Below are 22,196 nucleotides of genomic sequence, written 5' to 3' on the forward strand. Positions count from 1 at the left end.
ATCTCTGCTTCCATAGTTGGTTCTTCCTCTTCATTTACTTCCTTGATGGTGATATTGGAATTCCTTGCCCTCCCCATTGCTCCTTGACCCCAACCACACGCAGCTCTGGTTTGCCTATAGAATCGTCCTTAGCAGTGGTCCTCACCAAGTTTGGGACACTCTCTTTTGAAGTACCCAAGTTCCTTGTAGTAAAATCATTGTAAAATATTTTCTAGTGAAAACATTATTTCACTCTACCTAATTTACTCTTATCTTGCTTATGTTTTTTGTTGTTTTGCTCTGATACCAACTGTAACGTGCCTAGGTCACGGCACATTTTAGTAGTTCATTGGGAGTCTGACCTAAAAGATGCTGCCTAGCACTCCCACGGAATGTCACATGGTTTGTCAAATAGCAAATCCCGAGTCTACTCCACAACGAAATATATGGCCAACCCTATTAGAATTGACCTGAATGTTTATGGGTTTCTAATGGTCAAGTCATTGTATATCCTTCTAACGTTGGTGGTTCTTCTTCAGACTCTAAACTGAGGCTGAATAATCTAGAGCAGAGCAAGGAGTCTTCTAAACGGAGGCGGACTCATATCGCACTTGGTTCAAAGAGAATGGGAAATGAGAGGGGTGCATCGCTCGACCTCTCTACCCATAGGGTAAAGTTCCATTCCGGTCCCCTAAAACGATATGAGCCAGGGTTCTACCCTACATTATCTAAGGTCAATATGTCATCACGATTTGAATGTTTAAAAGCCTCCTAGTTCTCTAGGACCACCCTACCGTAGGATAGACCTGTCGCGCCCATCCACTTCCCTTGATAGCTTTAGTTTCATACTAACCTAAGGGCACATTAGTGGTAACACATAAAAGCAGCTTCCTTAATTAACCCATTAGTCACATGTTCCTTTACGTAATTTTATGCACTGACACGAAAACACATCAAACAAATTCCTTGAAAGTAAACTTTATATTAAAATTTCAACTGAGATACAAATCATGTCCATAGGACAATTCACACAATCCGTAAGGATGCATCTTATTTTTCTCCAAGTTTCCACCCTTGCACTAGTAACATGGCCTCAAGATTCATTCCCAAGTCACGTAGACCATCTGAGTAGAACCCGGAGAGGTAGAGGATTTACAGTCAGAGCCCCCCTAGCACTCGAGCATCCTCCTACGAATAGATGCTTCTACAGAGAGACCTCTCACGACGGGTTCGGTCCACATTCCCAACGTGGCTATCAAAAACCCCCTTGGATAGGGTTGGCGACTAGCTCGATATGCTCAACACGCCTTTCCCAGGTGTTTCAACCTGAATCCAATTTGAAAGATTTTCTTCTTATCAATTCCTTTGTTATATGACTCCTTTTCCAAACAGGTGTTCTTAAGTACAAACACAAGCAGAATTGCACAATACGTACTAGACAATCCTTTGTTCTCTCTGCCACGCCAAAGGAAAATCTGATTTGATGCAATAGCATCTAGTCTCAGCTTTATCCTCGTTATCGTCTGAGATTTCCAGAGATAACCTAATTTAATTTCCTCGTTCTTTTGAATGATGGAGTATCCTTGCAATGCTAATTGCAATTTGGGACATTGGCTTCCCTACAACGAAACCCTACGTATTCATTTGAACTAGGGCTTGTCGCATAATTCATAAAGTTACTCAAGGACTGTGAATTCCCTTCAACTTCAAGCAAGATATGCCTTGAGAAGAATCCTTTCAACTTCTAACACCTTAGGTTTTGAAATTCTTTCAACTTTCTAGGAACCCTACGTATTCTATCACAAGTTCAATCTATGTTTTGTGAGATGTAATAGGATTTCCTATTATTTCAACCAAGCAAACGGATGTGGATGCATAAAATCTATCTAACTTAATTGCAGTTTAATGTGCATTCTTGAAACTTTTCTTATATATATTAGTATGAAATTTCCATACACTTTATGTGCAATTTAATAGCTTCTAAGTGTAATTTTAATCGATCACCTAAGATGAATGCAATGAAAAAAAAATTCCTAGTACACTCATTATCTTGAAACATGCTCAATTAAGTTGTGATAATTAATGTAAACATTATTTTCTCCCAATTTCTTTTTCCTAATACAACGGGGTGCACTTGATTCATAAGAGATGTGTTTCCCATAGTTGCAATCCCTTGGTTTGCAGTCCATAAGTGGATTTGAGAGATAAAGGAGGAATGAATTTGAGATGGAAGAGCGTAAGAGAAGATGGCTTAGTTGCAATCCCTTGGTTCGCGGTCCGCAAGTGGATTCGAGGGATAAAGGAGGAGTGAATTTGAGATGGGAGAGTGTAAGAGAAGATGGCTTAGTCGAAGACCGAGATAGGGGGAATTGAGCTAACTCTCTCCCTCGCAACCTCTCGGGGTAACTCCTCTCTCTCTCTCTCTCTCTCTCTCTCTCTCTCTCTCTCTCTCTCTCTCTCTCTCTCTCTCTCTCTCTCTCTCTCTCTCTCTCTCTCTCTCTCTCTCTCTCTCTCTCTCTCTCTCTCTCTCTCTCTCTCTCTCTCTCTCTCTCTCTCTCAAGCTCCTTCTCACAATCTCTTGGAGGGGTATTCTTCTACCTCCCTCTCTCTACCTCTCTCTCATAGCCTCTCGTAGTCTCCTTGTGCTTCTCTAACTGCTCTCCATATCTCATATTTATAGCTAAACAAGAGAAGAAGGCTGAGAAGAAGCTATTTATGGAGGGGATATTGGAAAAATCACCAATCTGATGCTCAAGTCACAATTTTGATAATCCCTTGACTCCAAAAGGGGGGTAAAACCCGAAGACACTTTCCAAGACACTTGGTTAGAAATCTTCCAGATCACTCCTTTTTCTCCATGTTCGAACTGTTGTTTACTGCCTGTAAAGTGCGATTGCGACGCGCGGGATTTCACAAATCCTTCTTTTTTGTATTAAATCTCCAAAACAAGCTGAAAACCCCACTTGCTTTTTTTTATATACATGACATCCTGTTCTAGAAATCTTCATAGCTTTTTAGGATTTTTATAATAAGTAATATCTAAAATATACTAGTTTTACCAAAAAATCCAATATTTTTGGATCATCCACACTATACACATTAACACTAGTGATTAATATGGCTCATAACTCTCATTCACGTTATAGCTTTTGTAAAGGGTGGCTACAATCCTTGTCAATCCGAGAAAAATGTCGGATTACGACTCTTGTTTTTTTGTTTTTTAATTAAATAAAAATTATTAGTTATTAATGTTAGTTAGTTTTTACTTTAGTTAATCTTTAGTTAGTAACCTTTCTAACTTATTAATTGACTAACTTACTTTCAAACTAACCAACTAATTTTTAATTGAGTGGAAGTATTACATAATGGATAATAATAAAGTAAATATTTAAACTAACAACTAATTAATCAACAAAAAGTTAATATAATGTTAAACTAAATAAACAATTAAAATAATATGAACTAGTGCACATAAGTTTAATAATATTTTAAAGTAATCTAACTAATCAATAAACTAAACCAGCTAATCAACTAACTAAACAAAATAATAGATAAAAAGAAAAAAGCTAACAAACCAATATCTAAACCAACTAATTAGCTAACCAATCTACAAAACCTAAGCTAAATAAACAATTAATTGATTACAATAAAGTAATCACATAACTAACTAATTAACCCATCATCAAAAAATTAAACTAATCCTAAATTAAATAATTAATTAAAATAAAATATTATATATGTAACTAATTATATATATATATATGTATGTATGTATGTATGTATGTATGTATGTATGTATGTATGTGGCCATCGCTAGAGACCCACTGCCATGCTCGCCATATATATATATACATATATATACATATATATGTATGTATACATACATATATATATATATATGTATGTATACATATATATATATATATATGTATGTATACATATATATATATATGTATGTATGTATGTATGTATGTATGTATATATATATATATATATATATATATATATATATATATATATATATATGTATATGTATATATATATATATGTATGTATGTATGTATATATATATATATATGTATACATATATATATATATATATATATATATATATATATATATGGCGAGCATGGCAGTGGGTCTCTAGCGATGGCCATATACATACATACATACATACATACATACATACATACATACATACATACATACATATATATATATATATATACATATATATATATATATATACATATATATACATATATATATATATATATATATATACATATATATACATATATATATATATACATATATATACATATATATACATATACATATATATACATATATATATATATACATATATATACATATATGTATGCGGAACGGAGATAGACAGGAGACTCAGGAATATACTACATAGCAGCCCACTGACTCGCGTACCTTCAGACCAACTTGAAGAGAATCAAGTGGATGGAGGATTTAAAGATCGTGAAGCTGTTCATCTTTGTCGATGCTCGTGTAAACGAAACTTTGCATGTTAGCGGTCGGCAAGTCAAGAAGAACAAGTATGTCTATGAAGAAGTGACCCGAGTAATCTCTGCTGACAGAATCAAAGTGTTAGGGCGCTATGAGAAGAACGGGTATCAAAGGAAGGGATACCCCAAGCTTCCTATGACTTACCGTTTCCTGAAAATCCATGATCCCACTCCATATTATTATTCCGTCCATGTAGCCGATTGTAACACAATCCTATTTTCCCCAAACTGATGTATCAATTAGCCTGTTCTACTTATCCAAAATAAATATATATACATATATATATATATATATATACATACATACATATATATATGATGGGCATGGCAGTGGGTCTATGGCCATGGCCATGGCAACGCTGGTGGGCATGGTGCTGCCTGGCAGGTTTGCCAATACCCCCCCTCTCTCTCTCTCCACGACAGGCAGCACTCCAACTTGCATGACAGGCGGTATTCCAGGTCATCGGCACTGGAGCAAATGTCTTTTCTAGTATTACTTTTTTGGCATTATATTGTAGCCTTGAGTAGCTTTTATATAGAGCATAGGCCATGCTTCCTCTTTTGAGTAAGTATTATGAATGTATGGACTCTATGAAAATATGTTAATAAATCTTGGGCAAGTAATATCCTAGTGCAATGACCTTGGGAACATTACCGCTCCTTGATCCTTTGCATCTTCCTATGATGTTATGCTCATCTGCAATCTCCACTCAAAAAAATAGAACATGTAAGGAAAATGTAGATGCAACGGCATGTATGACTAGAAATATTCACTTAGGCTATGTATAATGTTATTGTTTGTTCTTCACTTCAACTATACTTGAATTCCATAAGTTGAGTGTTCTCTCCTTGATTTCTTTGAGTTCTACATAATCACTATATTCTCTTCTAAAATTGGATATTCCAACCCTCTCTTGAAGGCAATCAAATTGATCACATTAGTAATCAATCACTAACTCTTTCTCTTACTGATGCCAGGAGGCATATTTCACGGTGGATTCCGTGCCAGGGTGGATCCCGTGAGGTTTTACAGTGATTCCGTAAACTTTGTTGACCGAGGCTCATACACAAAGTGGATTCTTTGTGCGAGAAGTTGATGGGGACGTCTATCCTTTTCGGGCGTTTCATTAATTTAGTGTGTACATGGGTGATTCCATAGCGGGTGATTCCACAAAATACATATTAAATTAATAAACGTTTATGAGTCTAGAGTGCGCACTCGTGATAAATTAAGGTTAGGATTGATTTCTAACCAGTTGATTTATTTATGTAGCTGAAGACCGCTAGGTATTCACTTTTGTCGGTTTAATTGTATTATTTTACTAACAATTGTGAATGCTTTAGTTGATGTGTAGAGATAACAGCAGTGGCGGAGGAAAGCATTGGAGGATAGCGTGTATTCAAGTTGTCACTTATATTTTGATGGGCGCATACCTTAGGCATGGCGCCTATATTTTGTCACGCCTATTTATTGAGGCGTTGGATATTTATTTATTATTTTGTATGCGCATGGGCGCACGATTATGATATTTGTATTTGGATATTGTATTGGGTATGCCTGACTCTTTGGTCGCCCGCCCATTAGCTTTATTGCTATTTTGTGCTAAAGCAAACTCAAAAAGCCAAAAGCGTGCTATTTTGTAATTTGGGCTATTATTTGAGCTTGAAGATGATTAATACATAAAAATACATGCTTTGTGGAGCGCTCACACAAGGCATAGGGGGAGATTGCACCCAATTGGTCTCTTGTTCATGTCGTGCATGTTTTCTACCTTGAGTTTTGTGCAAAAAGTAGAGTTCTTTTGTCCTTGGGGACCTTCCGGCGTTCACTACGTGAGCATACAGCATCCGATCTGCGCACCAGTTCTAGTGGTCATGAAATCAATATCTATGATAGCTTCAGGTTCAAGTATTTCAGTCTCTTCATCTAACAAAGGTGGGTTTTCATAAACAGGGTGTACAGGTAATTGGCCTCTAAAGGGTCGTAATAAACTAATGTGAAATGTGTTGTGAATTTTCCAGTGAGGTGGTAATTCTAACTTGAATGCATTGTCATTGATTTTGTGAATGATCTTAAATGGTCCATAGAATCTAAGTGCTAATTTCACAATTGGGTGTTTATCTACACTTTGTAATCTATGTTTTTCTATTCTCAACCAAACATAGTCATCAACTTTGAAATTCATGGCCTGTCTTTTCTTATTGGCTTGTTTTGTATACGATTGCTGGGCTTTGGCAATCATGTCTTTAACCTCATCAAAAATAGTAGCGTGCATATTAGCAATATCATCAGCACTCTGAATTCTATTTGATAAAGATGCAACACGTGTAGACAATCTATAACCATAAATCACTTCAAACGGTGCTTTCTTTGTAGATGTGTGTGGTGTATTGTTATTTGCAAACTGCAGTAAATGCAAATGTGTGTCCCATGTCTGTGGTTTAGAAATAGTGTAAGCACATAAAAGATCTAAAATAGTACTGTTAGTGGCTTCTGTTTGTCCATTAGTTTCAGGATGAAATGTAGAATGAAAAATCAATCTTTGTTCCTAGTATGATGCGAGGAGGCATATTTCACGGTGGATTCCGTGCCACGGTGGATCCCGTGAGGTTTTACGGTGGATTCCGTAAACTTTGTTGACCGGGGCTCGTACACAAAGTGGATTCTTTGTGCGAGAAGTTGATGGGGATGCCTATCCTTTTCGGGCGTTTCATTAATTTAGTGTGTACATGGGTGATTCCATAGCGGGTGATTCTGCAAAATACATATTAAATTAATAAACATTTACGAGTCTAGAGTACGCACTCGTGATAAATTAAGGTTAGGATTGATTTCTAACCAGTTGATTTATTTATGTAGCTGAAGACTACTAGGTATTCACTTTTGTCGGTTTAATTGTATTATTTTACTAACGATTGTGAATGCTTTAGTTGATGTGTAGAGATAGCAGCAGTGGCAGAGGAAAGAATTAGAGGATAGCGTGTATTCAAGTTGTCACTTATATTTTGATGGGCGGATACCTTAGGCATGGCGCCTATATGTTGTCACGCCTATTTATTGAGGCGTTGGATATTTATTTATTATTTTGTATGCGCATGGGCGCACGATTATGATATTTGTATTTGGATATTGTATTGGGTATGCCTGACTCTTTGGGCGCCCACCCATTAGCTTTATTTCTATTTTGTGCTAAAGCAAACTCAAAAAACCAAAAGCATGCTATTTTGTAATTTGGGCTATTATTTGAGCTTGAAGATGATTAATACATAAAAATACATGCTTTGTGGAGCGCTCACACAAGGCATGGGGGGAGATTGCACCCAATTGGTCTCTTGTTCATGTCATGCATGCTTTCTACCTTGAGTTTTGTGCAAAAAGTAGAGTTCTTTTGTTCTTGGGGACCTTCCAGTGTTCACTACGTGAGTATACAGCATCCGATCTGCGCACCACTTACTCTTTTTCTTTGCTCATACAAAGAGATAAAGCATCAAATGCATCAATAAACTTTCCATTTGATGTTTGGATATCTAATTTGATTAATTCCTACATGGACTCATTTTCAACATCAAATAGACCATTGGACATAGCACAAGTCTATGCAATAATTGCTAAACAATAATGTTCTCTCAAATTGAAGAGCTTCTAGATATCGGATACTAGCAAATAATCCTTATCCTTGATGGGAAAACTTGGAGGAGAAGGAAAAATATAGTTAGAAGGAGAAACCTTGGAATCTTCAAAAAACTTTGCATAGCTTTTTCAATAATGATTTTATCTTTGGAGTGAGCCACATCAAGTTCCATTGCTAGAGATGCATCCGTTTGAGGATTTGACTTCTCCTTTGAATCCTTATCATCCACCAACTCCTTTAGTAGGCAATAACCAAAAGATTTTTTTGCTTCCACTTGGTCTTCACCTTTAATTGGACACTTCACAAGAGCCTAAATAGTCGATCAAGTAAACCTTGTGATCATCTTATATCTTTTTGGGTGAAGAGAGAAAAATTCATTTTGTGCAAAAAGTATCTCCAAAGAAAAAACTCCAAATTTTCTACCAAAAAAATGGCTCCTTTACAAGTGAACTTCCAATTCATGTGAGCAAAATCCTTTGAATCCACATGCACCAAAGGTCTTATTAAATGTTCAAGCTCAACACAACCCTCTTTGCAAAAGTTTTTGCAATGGTTTATCACTAGATTAAGGTCCCATTCAGCATTGAACATGTAGTATTTGGGTGAAATGATAAGTCAATGGTTTACTAGTAGATCAAGGTTCCATTTAGTATTAAATTAGCAATTGGTTAAAAGGATAAATCAATATCATTTTGAATAAGGAATTCACGAAGCCTCTTTGAAGGAGTGACTTCTTTAATTGAGAGAGGTGTAGAGTATTTGGTGAAGCTTTTGACTTTACTACTAGGGGTTCTCTTTAATTTTCTTCCACCTATTACTAGATAGCTTGGAGAAGTAGTTAAAGAAATATTCAGGATTTATGGAATCTTTTTTGAAGCCTTAGTTTTGTTAGAGGATCCTTTTCTTGCCCCTTTTTGCATCAAAACGTTTCTAAATTCTTCATGAGAGGATTCAGGCAGAGAACTTATACACTCTTGAATGATGAAGGCTACTATGAAGAGCAAGAAAGCACAAAACACAAACTTGAAAGGCCCACATGAAGCAGGTAGAACACCATATTAGAGAATTTGGAGTAACCCTCGAAGGGCCCAAATCTTGTGGTGTCAAGACGAGTGTGAGATGGAACAATGCAATGGCAAGGGTTGTAGCAATCCTCAAAGGGCTTAGATCTCTTGTGGTCTCAAACTTTGAGTGTAAGATGCCATGAAGAATTTTTTATCAGCACGGTGTAATGGTAAGGGTTGGAGTAGTCCTTGAAGGCCCTAGATCACATTGTATCAAAATATAGGATAGAAGAGCAATTAAAAGAGCCTAAAGACCAAGATGGTTCTTTTCTTAAGAGCTTGTACCACGTGATCGAAGGGAAGAGAGCTATTGGGAAGCCCTAGTCATTAGACCAATAGTAAAATAAAACATGTCCCTCAAAACCATAGAAAATGATATAAAGCTCTTACTTTTGGGTCATGTCTCCTATCTTATCAAATACAACACAATTAGACCACTCCAAGGCTAGTCCAACCACCACCACCATACCAAAAATAAGTCCCCCCCCCCCCCCTCCCAATTGCACCTTATTGATGTATATTGTCTCCTTTTGCAATTTTCTTCTTAGATATCCTAATTTTCAAAACAATCAATATTAACTTCACACTAACCTTGCATATCATTGGACAATTTTTTGCCAGTAAAAAATACCCTTGGAACTACCAAATTATATTAGACTTTGGAGATTTTGGCTAAAAAAGAGGAGAGAGCAAATAAATGGACTCTAGTATCTCCAAAGTAGAGAAGACAAAAAAACACCATATTCTTGTATGTATAGTAAACTCTCTTTGGCTCTTTTCTTAATCCAAGGATTAGTCAATGGTCATTCTTTTTCGCTATTCTTGACTCTAATAAAGTTGAGGAAAATGTGATATCTTAGACTTGCTAGATCAATCAATCCAACAACCACCTAGAGGATATCATCAAGCTCTAGATTGGGAGGGAGCAAATGGCTTTCTATTTTTTTTAGTTGAATGTATGTAGGGATAACATTAGCCAACCAGCCAATTCATGCCATTGAGAAGAGGGGTTGTGCCATCATTATGAAGCTTCATTTTTATGAAATTTCTTGTGAAAGAAGTTTTACTGAGCATAATGCCCAACCTCTCTTAGGTATTTATTAAAATCACAAGAGAGAGCTCGTTCTCCTACTCTAGGATTTGTGAGACACCTCCTTTTTTGCAATAATGATGCAAAAAAGGGAAATTGACACAACCTTCAAACGTCTTATGTGGCCCCCTTGTATTTAAATTGACGCAACCTTCAATCGTTCTCCTTCTCTAGGATTAATGAGACACCTCCTTTTTTGCAATAATGATGCAAAAAAGGGAAATTGACACAACCTTCAATCGTTCTCCTTCTCTTGGATTAGTGAGACACATCTTTTTTTGCAATAATGATGCAAAAAAGGGAAATTGACACAAGCTTCAATCGTTCTCCTTCTCTAGGATTAGTGACACCTCCTTTTTTGCAATAATGATGCAAAATTGACACAACCTTCAATCGTCTTATGTGGCCCCCTTATATTTAAATGATTATTGGCGCTCCACACCTAATGATGTAAAAAGTAAAATTGACACAACCTTCGATCGTCTTATGTGGCCCCCTTATAGTTAAATGCCTATTTATGCCCATTCGTCCTTGGTAGGGGTCTACAACAACCCATCGAAGAAGATACTATTACTGATAACTTCTTAAAGACCATGCAAATGGATTAAAAATCAACATTTGGAAACTTTTTTATGATATGATTGAGGACTCAGTCCCTTGGTAGAGGGCTCAGCCCCTTGGTAGAGGGAGGAGGTAAGCATGGGGCAGTTAAGATATGATTATCTATACTACTTTGAGGGATCAATGATCCCAAGTTAAATTATACACACACACGCGCGCACAGAGGCATAAATGAAAATGAATTTAGGTGAGCTGCAAGCATGCACCTAATTATCAAACAAGGCCTGCTCAATTCATCATCATGGTGGCAAGAAGCCTTAATCACTCCTCATTAATAAGGACACTAGGAATGAACCTAATGGTGCTGATCATATGGAGTTGTAGTTGTAATGTACTAGGACTACTGGCATATGGAGTTGTAGTTGTAATGTACTAGGACTACAAGCATAGAAGCTACAAGATAAGCCATTCACTAATGATTCAACTTCTGATAGCACACTGCACAGGGCAGCATAGCAAGGTTCATGATATGATAGCTAGGACGTCAAGTGATGATCATATTGAGGGGGTGGTGACATGAAGGTGGTAGCCCTGCAAGCTTTCAATTTTAGTGCTTATTTTGTGTTTGGGGACTCATTGGTGGATGTGGGGAAAAACAACTACATCATGATGCTCTCCCAGGCCACCCTTACACCATTGACTTCCTTATTATGTTTCAAACTATTTATGACAAAACATAGCTATGTTTGCCAACACAGTTGTGGCATAGTGGATTGAGTGTGGGTTCAGTTCCAGTGGTGCGTGAGTTTTTGATCCATGTGTCCCACATCCCCTAAGGCACATTACAAATTTATTCACATCCCAAACATAGCTATGTTTCTAAGATTACTTTACACCACTTTAATGTCACATATAAGAGCTCGCTAATGATTGACATATTGCACATCTCAAATATTGTAAGGAATCATTGTGCAAGTTAAGAAACAAGTAGATGTTAGGGTAAGCTACCCATTATTGAAAGTAAGCTTTATTAACCAAAAACAAAAACATGAAGCACCATAATTACCTCAAAAATTATTTGTTTGCATTTAACTCTATTGAAAAGAAGTGATAGGTAATGGATGAAGCACAGTTAACCCCAAAAACCCAAGTATGCATGTTGCAACTTCATTGCTACTAGGAAGCTAATGAAATTTGATGGACCACTAATGTCCTAAAAACTCATTAGATAAGATTATAAGAAAAATAATAGAGAAGAGCCATAAAGCAACTCACAAATGTATAAATCACCACTTAAACTTTGCAAAGGAAGAGGAGCTAAGGCAATTTCTCATGCGCTTCAAGAAGAATTAGTGGACAACTATTGTATAGACTTTGAGCAGCTAAATGGAGATCATGATGCCAATAATAGTTCATATATTAATAGGCTTTCCAATGTTAAAGATGTGGATACATCAAGCCATGGGAAGCCACACTAGATCAATTTATAAGTCCTACATCCAAGAGACTACATCCCATACTAGACGTGAACATTACTTGCACTTTTGTCACCACATCCCAATTATCAGGATATAACTGTACATTACACACATTAGACTTGATTAGCTCATTAAAATAGCCCCAAAACTCAAAAAATACCAAAATGTATATGTCTCGTAAAAGCAAACACCCAAACTTTGGGAGGATCCACATTTATAAATATAGGAGGCTACCCAACCCACTTATTCCATCCCTTCTTTGTAGGTTCCAACTAGTGGGTGGTTTTTCAACCCACTGTGATTTCTACCACATATTCTCCTACCCCTAGCACCCTATATGCAACTATGTTTTTAGTTTGACTATTGACGTAAACTATTACACCTCTTCTACCACCTTTTTTGCATGTGTTTCTACATCCTCTATTGTTCGTCGATAAGCTATAGTTACTTCTTGTGCCAGACACACTCCACAATAGTCTAAAGATCGGAGCTCTACCCATCCTTGCTACTACCCTGATTAGACAGGTGCTTGTACAATTGTGTTTTTATTGTACTAGGTTCGATCACACTGTTATTGCCCTAGTCTTGGAGGTCTCCATTTGCCTAGCCATTCTAGACTCTAACCGGTGTTTACATTCCTTCGAATCTGTCTCCATCTAGTGGACGTCACTCTCCAACTACTCCCTTAACTCGCTCCCACAAGAGTCATTGGCTATTGGACAACTCTTCCTTTGAGCATTGAGCATCTTCTATACTCTTTCATTCATTTGCAACTTTCATTCATTACTTCAAAGTTATCTTTATGTTTTGTTTGTGTTTTACACTTTTACATCTTGGTCTAAGTTATTATGCTTTAGTCATGTTAATATATTCTATGTTTTCTTGATGCAAACCCTATCATATCTTCACACCAATTAGCATACATGCTCATAATGCATTGCGCCTAGCTATGAAACTTAACATATATCTCTTTAATCTTCTTATGCAACCACAAGCTTTCAAAATGCCTAGAAATGTGATTGCATTGACAAAAGGCCTTTGTCTTGCATGCACCACAAGCATTTCAAAGCTTCATCACCATGTCTATGCTCATGTAGTTAGGGCCTTCCAAAAGCATGCATTCTAGACAACAAGTGTGTTTGCTACATGAGGTTCTAACTATGTTCTTCTTATGATTATTTTAGAGTGGCCTCTTTCTAGAGCTCATATACCACCACAAAGCCTTCAATTAACTACAAATTGCAACACAATTTAAAGGAAAACCTAGTAATCAATGTACTTCTTGTTGAGACTATATCGTGATTTGATAGCTTGTAAAATACATATTGTCACTTTTGTCAGCAAGCCATACTTGCCAAATGTGTCTCTCAATGTGTTGGCAAATGGAATGACATTACCCAAACTCAAGTTAATAAAGATTGTATGTATTTCCAATCCTTTTTCTATAGCTCCTATGCAAGCATAATCTTTCAAGGTGTACACAAGTGTGATGACCTCCAAAGGCACTCTATAGCTACATGTCAAAACATGACAGTCCCCCTATATAATTCTCATTCAAAAAAACATTTAGCATATCCTAGAATTAGCACATTGCACAACATATTGTTGCCTACTAAGAATATATCAAAAACACCAAAGGCAATAGCAAACTTATATGTGTGTGCAGTTGGCAAAGAATTCTCTCTCTCTCTCTCTCTCTCTCTCTCTCTCTCTCTCTCTCTCTCTCTCTCTCTCTCTCTCTCTCTCTCTCTCTCTCTCTCTCTCTCTCTCTCTCTCTCTCTCTCTCTCTCTCTCTCTCTCTCTCTCTCTCTCTCTCTCTCTCTCTCTCTCTCTCTCTCTCTCTCTCTCTCTCTCTCTCTCTCTCTCTCTCTCTCTCTCTCTCTCTCTCTCTCTCTCTCTCTCTCTCTCTCTCTCCATTAGAAGTCTCTACTATAATTGCAAAATAGTACTCATGAAAACTTGGTAAGGTAACAGTATGCACACCACTTCCAAGTTTGCATAACCTTAGACATCAACATCTTAATCATTCAATAGCACAAAATAAAGCATCTTCTAACAAAAATAATTGCAAACATATCAATCAAAAGGATCTACAATATTCATTTCTTCTTGGTTGGAGCCCTAAAACCTTTGCTTCCATGGGCTCCATCTTTTGAGCTACCTTGATGACACCTATAGCCACAATCCTACCTACCTCATATCCCAAGCATAGATCGTCCAACTAATTAAGTAGATACAACAAAGATCCTAGGTAGGTAGCATAGATAGTCCATGAAAGTAGGAGAAGAACAAGCAATTATGGCACACAACTATGGTGGCAAGCAAATGGAGAAGAACATGTGCATGTAGTTCATGTGGTATTCAATGCAATCAAGGCATGGGGGAGGCAATATATATATATATATTCAATGCATATGTGTTAAAAATATAAATTCAATATGAAGAGATTACAAACCTTGATCTTTGAATGTGAATCAATATGTGCCACCTAAGAAGCACAAATCAAGGTTTGAATTCATGCACCCATAATATTCAACCCACACATGCAAATTACACACCATAATGGATGCCTGGTCTTTGCAAAAATGGAAGTGTTCATTGGTTGACTTGCGGCAATTTTATTGGGTGGCAGACACTTTTGGGTGGGGGTTCTCCCCCACCTAAGATTTTATATGTACCCAATCACTAATCACTAGAAGATAAGACCTTCATTAATAAAAAATATATTTGCATCTAACAAGGTTTGAGCCCCCATCAATAGCATAGAGGTTGAGATTTAACTACCATTATGTCGTGACTCCTTTAGTATTTAAGACGGGCATGTTTGGTATGTAATGAGACTAGCATACATAAGTATGTCTCTCTCTCTCTTGTGTGTGAAGATTGGCTAATGTTTGTCAAATAAAAATTTTAGGCAAGTGACACAATTTTGTATAAGTGATTAGAACTTTAGACGAGTACCAATAGTTTAGGTGAGGAAATTACATGAGTGGTGTAGCTTAGGTAAGCATTGTTAGGCCAATAATCGCAATTTAAGCAAATCAATTATCAAAGTGTGAATTAGGCATGAATTAACCAAAATGAAAATATCAAATGTTAATTTGGAGAAGTATAGAGTTATATACAAGAAAAAAATTATTTTCTATACATGTTCTTAGATTGTCATAGGCCAAGGAGAGTTTCATCAAGCGAAAGCCCTCTCTTAACTATCAAGGTTTGGGAGAAAAGACATACTCCCTCAATTGAGGTTTGATTTTGGTGATTGAGAGTTGTTTTGGGGGTTTTGAGATGCTCTACATTGGTTGTGTCAAAATTTTCAAATTGTGATGTAAACTTTGTAAGTACATAATTTGGAGGATTTGACATCACTAATAGATTTATACCATCTCAAAATCCACAAAAGAACTATCGAATCACCAAAATCAAATTATGAATGAGGGAGATATGACATTTCCCAACCTTATGCGACAAGTGAGGGCATCCTATTTTTTCTTTTGATCACGAAATATTCATTGATACCCCCCGCTCACAATATAGCTACCTCTTTGGTATTGCTATGCCATCAACCCTCTTTCCCATTAGTTAACTATAACGAATACAACCTAAGTTGTAAAATTAAAAAAAATTTGTTACTTGTGAATAGTATATGAGCTCTAAAAAAGCTTGAAAATTTAGAGGAAATAACTTAATAATATGTAAGTATTTCTTGTTAAATAATGTATCAATATATGTGCCATATGAGAGGTATTCATACAACTCATTTTTTGTATGAAAATATTCAAGTGTGAACTTAAAAGTCATATGAAAGACATTTGTACAACTAATGATTCATATGGATACTATTCATAGGGATAAGTATTTGTAGGAGAGAACATTATGTTTTCCATATAAATTTCCAAAATAGTGCTAGATTTGGAAGCTTCATTTCTTTAGCTAGACTTATTAATTTGGTTGAGAAGAATGAGGGATTTTAAGTCTTGATTACCAAGTAGTAAATGTAAAATTACTCTAATATATAATAAAAAATTTAATCTAGAATAATAAGTAACTCAAATGAAATTTATTTGTCATTTTTATTGAAAATTAAGTATATTTAAACTTTTGAATTTATCTCCATTTTTAAAGCCTAACACTTTCTTAAGTAATCTATTAATGTAGAGGTAATATATTTTCAAACCTTGGCATTAATTAGATATGATTGAAAAGGAAGCTGCATCCATTTGTATCATTTTCCTCTATGCTACTGTCAAAAAAGACCTCATGTCAAGAAGAGGACAGGAGAGAGAGAAGAAGAGGAGAGAGTGTGTGTGTAGAAGAGAGAGAAATACTACAGGAAGAGAGAGAGTGTGTGTGACGAGGAGAGAGAAATACTAGAAAAGGAGAGAGAAAGAAAGAAAGAGAGAGGAAGGAGCCATAAAAGCTTAGAGAGAGAGGTGAAGATGAAAGGAGACTAGTATTATTATCTAATGATCAAAAATCAAGTCCCTAACACCTTATATACCAACCAGTCTAGCTAGTATTTCCCCATTATTAAATCCCCCCCTCTCCTACATTCCATCCCCACAGCGGTTGATCTAGCCAGGGTGGCTCTTGCATCTAGAGGTGAATAGCTTTGGGGCACCACTTTTCATTTAGGTGGAGGGCGGGCAAAGACACAATGTAGTGCTGTGATCTATTTCTCGTTCAATCGCTTAGAGTATCTCTGTCCTTCAACAAATTTACAGACCTCCGTCGGTAGGTAATTTGGCCTCTATTGGTTTCCCACTTGTAGAAATGGAAGCGCAGTATTACGAATAGTGTATCCATATGTTTCTTGAAAATACTCTACCACAGACTTCATTGTCCCTTGCTCGTCGATCAGAAAGGTCAATTCCTAGGTTGGCTATGAGGTTAATCTAGATATCTAATACTTCCTCCGCATTGTCCCCCAATGAGTGACCTCTACCTTGACTCCTCGCAACGTTTTCTTTATCTTTATTCTATCAGGATCCGACAAATGCCTAGAAACATCTCTTCCCAACAACTGTGCAACAAACTCTATGACCGGCAAGGGCTCAATAAATGCTATAGAAGACATGTCAATGTTGAGAGAGAGCCCCATCTAAGTGGGTCTAATGCTCTAATACCACTTGTCAAGAAGAGGACAAGAGAGAGAGAGACAAGAAGAGGAGAGAATATGTGTGTAAAAGAGAGAGAAAGATTGCAAGAAGAGAGAGAAAGAGAGTGATGAGGAGAGAGAAATACTAGAAAAGGAGAGAGAAAGATAGAAAGAGAGACGAAGAAGCCATGAAATCTTGGAGAGAGAGGTGAAGATGAAAGGAGACTTGTATTATTATCTAATGATCAAAAATCAAGTCCCTAACACCTTATATACCAACCAGTCTAGCTAGTATTTCCCCATTATTAAATCCCCCCTCTCTTATACCTCAAATGGGGGAGAAATCAAGGAGCTCAAACAAAAATCATAATCAAACAACCCCTTCTTGAAAAAATGGTATATGCACAGGGAAAATTTTCCCACATAAGCATATGTATTATGGCTAATGTTGAGCAAAGTCAAGTAGTAAAAATGCAATGATAGGACTCAACATATTGTGTTCCCATATCTCTCAGAGCCATCATAATCGTGGGAGAATTATATTCCCTACTAGAAGTGCAACACCACCCTTTACTAAATAAAGTTTCTTTAGAAGAAAAGTTTCACATGGCGAGTAATTTTGAAATTCCTAATCTTCTCTCTCATGTCATCATATGTGAAACCATCTTACTATGCCTACCTAAACTAAATTAGGCCTCTTAGTAAACCTCTAATATAATCCTAACTTCTACGATTGATGGATTTCTAAGGAGCCTATGTTCATTGAACTTCATATGCGAATAATGTTTCTAATTCATTTGTATATAAATAATCTCAAAAATCATGCAAATAAAGCACACAATAGGAAATCTACCAAAGTGCATCAAGCAAACATCATACCCTTGCAACACTACAAAGCATTACACATCTATGTTTTGAGTTTTTTTTTTGGGTTATGCAAGGTAAGGTAAGGTAAATGTATAGCCTAGTCTTAAAATTATATTACTATCCTACTTATTCTCACCTAAAATTATGATACATTGCCTAAAACCACAAGTAATCATCTAAATGTACTCACCTAAACAACCAATTATTGTCTAAAGTGTCAACCACTCACATATAACATGGCCTCTCTATATTGTTTTTTCCCTTGTGTGTTAGTGTGATATTAATTGATGATTGGTGCATTGGAAATAAGTATTTCTATATTGAATAATTAATAATTAGTACATTAGGAATGAGAACTTTGATATAGATTAATGACAATCATTTGATACTTAAGCAATTATTCTAATTAGTTCATAATTGGTTCTATAAGTTTACTATAACTACTTTAGCAAATTACCATATTCATCTATTACATTAGGTCAATTAGTAGGTTAGATCATATTGTATTACCATGATAGTACATAATTAGATTTGTATGTTAGGTTAGGTACATTAGTACAATGGACTAATATATTGATACATTAGGTTACAATGTTAATAAGGTCTATTTGAGAAAAAAATAAAGAAGAAAGGAGAATATGTGTTAGGTTATTGTGAAGGTAGGCTAGAAAGAGAGAAAGAGAGAGGATATGTTAGTAGGTAAGTAGGTTAGCATGCACGTAGGCATGTGAATGATATTTTTAAGTAACTAAGTCATATAATTACTTTATCAATCAACTAATTGATTAAACGACTCTAGTGTGTTAGATGAGGTAATATAAATTAAATCAAATTAGTATGTATATTTTTACTAACATACTAGCCCAAGTTAGTACATCTATTTGTACATTCATAATTTAAAAGAGTTAGTATGTTGCATGCTGATAGGTCCCTCAATTAGTAGATTTAGGGCAAGTTCCCAAGTCAATGCATTACTATGTAGGTTTCTAAATTTGTAGATTAGATCATAATAACAAGTGAAAAGTAGTAGCATGTATAGAATGTGCAACTAAAAAAGAAGGAAGATGGCCATAACTACAACCAACAACAAAGGCAATGCATGGAACTAGAAAGAGAGATAGAGATAGAGAGAGAAAGAAGTCCCAAGAGATAGAAATGAAGGTAACAATGGCTAGATCCTAAATTAATAGTAAAAATATTTTAAATCAATCCCAAATCATATATTAACTTAATTCTCAAGTCCACATTTGTCATTAGTTTGCAACAATATAAGAATCTCCAATCTAGTGAGTTTAAAAAACTCAAATTGTGATATACAATGCATCATATGCATTGACATAGATCCTTTGATCCCTCTTTAATGGATCATTGTGTAAAAAATCCTAAAGTTTTGGTATTGGTATTCCAACTTTGAATTAAAATTTCCAATCATATACCAAAGAGACGAGGATGCAAGAGAACTTGTAGGTAAGTGTCATGACTAGCCCACAAGTGGAAAGGCATATGCATCTATCTCTCAAGCTCCTCATTCAACTTGGAAACCAAGGATATTCAATCTAAAGGTATGTCTCTCTTTAGTAAACATACAATTGGTTTATGTGAATGGAACAACATAAGTGTTGTAGTGTTATTTGGGTGATGTAAATATTTTTCCTAGGATTGTTTTGTTTTGGATAGCATTAATCCTAAGTCACTTTTGAACTACAAGCTCTTGAAGGATCATATATTACCTACTCTAAATGCCATGCCACAAGCCTAGGATATTTGAAAGAAGATCTTGCAAAGGCTAGGAGTGGACCACAACTTCATCCATGCATTTCCTAATGATTATGTACTCTTCAACAATGATCTTAGAGACATGGACAAGCATCCAAAATGTAGCATACATTAGTATTGCAAGTATGCCCAATGAGTCACAATATCAATTAAAAATTTTACTTCATGCATCAAAAAGTTTACCTTGTTGATGCCATGGGATTGTATTGACAAATGTACATAAAGCATCTCTCAATTAGGCATGGAAGTGCATTGAGGACACGTGGCCAAATTTTTAAAAAGGAGTCAAGATATTTGCATATGGAACTTCATTCAGGACACGTGAATGAATTTTTTAAAAGAGTCAAAACATTATTGCGCTCATCTCTTGCCATGGACAAGGTCAACCATTTTGGCCAGTACTCAATCGCTTATATTTTATGGTTGATTGTCTTGGTGAATTATGATATCCTCATGTGGCTCACCATAAAGAAGGGATATCCAATTCTTAGTTAATTTGTTCTTGGTAATTACAACATAGAGTGTGAACATCCATCTATAATTTGGTGGAAAAGATTCAAATTTTATGATCAAGAATTGTTCTATAAGATATGAGTAGAAATGCCAATAGGAGGGCAACAAGCATCAAAGGGATACTGATGTAGATGACACATGACTTCTCAAGCCATGAAGAGTCCTCAAGTATGAAATCTTTGCATTTATGCTTACTGATCTTCATGGCCAAGGTAAGAAAATCCACCAAATCATGTAAAATTGCACTATCTTATATTGATAAGGATCCTTTTGAGTACCATACTAAAACTTCTTTACAAAGGTCCAATCGGAGTGTACAAAACATTTTTGTTTATGAAGGTAATGTAAGAGAGATGTTTTTGGTTGGCTAATTTGCTTGCTGCTACCATTATAATACTTATATATTTTCCTGTAGAGGGAGTTTACACCTTTGAGAATGCCCATCTCTATCTTGATAGTTCCATCTTTCCACCTTGAGAATGCCCATTTCTAGTTGTCAAATATGGGATGTGAAATCCCTCTTTCTACCTTGAGAATGCTAGTTGTCAAATATAACATGTGAAAGTCCCATTTTTACCTTAAGAATGTCCTTGTTTTCTGCCATAATTGAAAAAAAAATCCACCTTGAGAATTCACATTTATAGTTATTGGTCATCATCACAAGAATATGGGGATGTTGAATGCTGAAATGACTAGATTTTTCGATTGATTTTTGTTGTTTTTGAGCCCTAAATGGTTGATTTTTTAAGGATTTTGAGTGATGATTAGTTGTTTTGGAAGATTCTAAGAGTGTTTTGGATGAGATTGATTATTTTTTGGAAGATTATGATGATTTTCAGTAGAAATATGAGGCTCTTTGATGTTCTAATAGGTTTTGTTGAGGTTCTACTTGGTTTTGTTTAGCTTCTGTTTTATTATGATTTTCTTCTATATGAAGCATGGATTAATGATTGATGGAGGTTGAGGTCTTTTGAAAGCTCATTAGATGATTTTTGATCGTTTGGAATGGTTTTAGTATGAGTTATGAGGTTCTGATGCCTTTTGTTGACCTTCTGTAGCCTTTCGTTGAGCTTCTGTAGAGCCTATATCCCTACTCTGGTTCTGTTCTATATGCCTCTGTAAGTGTTCTATGGAATGTATGTGTGACCTTGTGAAATTTTTCTAGCCTTGGAAAGAGGTGAATGTAAATTTAAAAGAGCTCAAGAAAGTGGAAGAAGTAGCTGTTGAAGACTCAAGAGAAGACTAGAGTGAAGTGACAGTAGTGATGAGCTATGAAGAGTCACTATAGTGGCTCTGGTGACCTTTCATATCAGACACACCTTTTGGAAGGGGCATCCATGACCAAAGAAGGATTATTACGAGTGATTATTGAGTATTGTAGTGAGGAGATGACGTCCTATTGATTGAGAGAGAAAGAGAGAGTCAGAGATAGCCAATTCTCTCCAAACAATGTATCTTTCTATGAGAGATTGTGAGAGGAAACTAAGAAGACAATGATGATGAATACTATGTGATATTTTTCCATTCAAAGTGTTGTTTCTTTTGTGTTCTCTTTGTTGGTTGATGAATTCTATGAAGAATATGGAGAGAATGATCA

At 35.9% G+C, this 22,196-nt stretch overlaps 1 pseudogene; it reads right to left on the bottom strand.

The window, feature by feature from the left end:
• Nucleotides 1-16,972: 16,972 nt before the first annotated feature.
• On the bottom strand, nucleotides 16,973-21,203 carry LOC148014321 (protein argonaute 1A pseudogene; annotated as a pseudogene).
• Between the last annotated feature and the right edge of the window lie 993 nt (nucleotides 21,204-22,196).

The sequence above is a fragment of the Lygodium microphyllum genome, chromosome 25 (genome assembly GCF_053477565.2).
Source record: "Lygodium microphyllum isolate KBCC chromosome 25, Lygodium_microphyllum_v1.1.10, whole genome shotgun sequence".
Classification (NCBI taxonomy): Eukaryota; Viridiplantae; Streptophyta; class Polypodiopsida; order Schizaeales; family Lygodiaceae; genus Lygodium; species Lygodium microphyllum.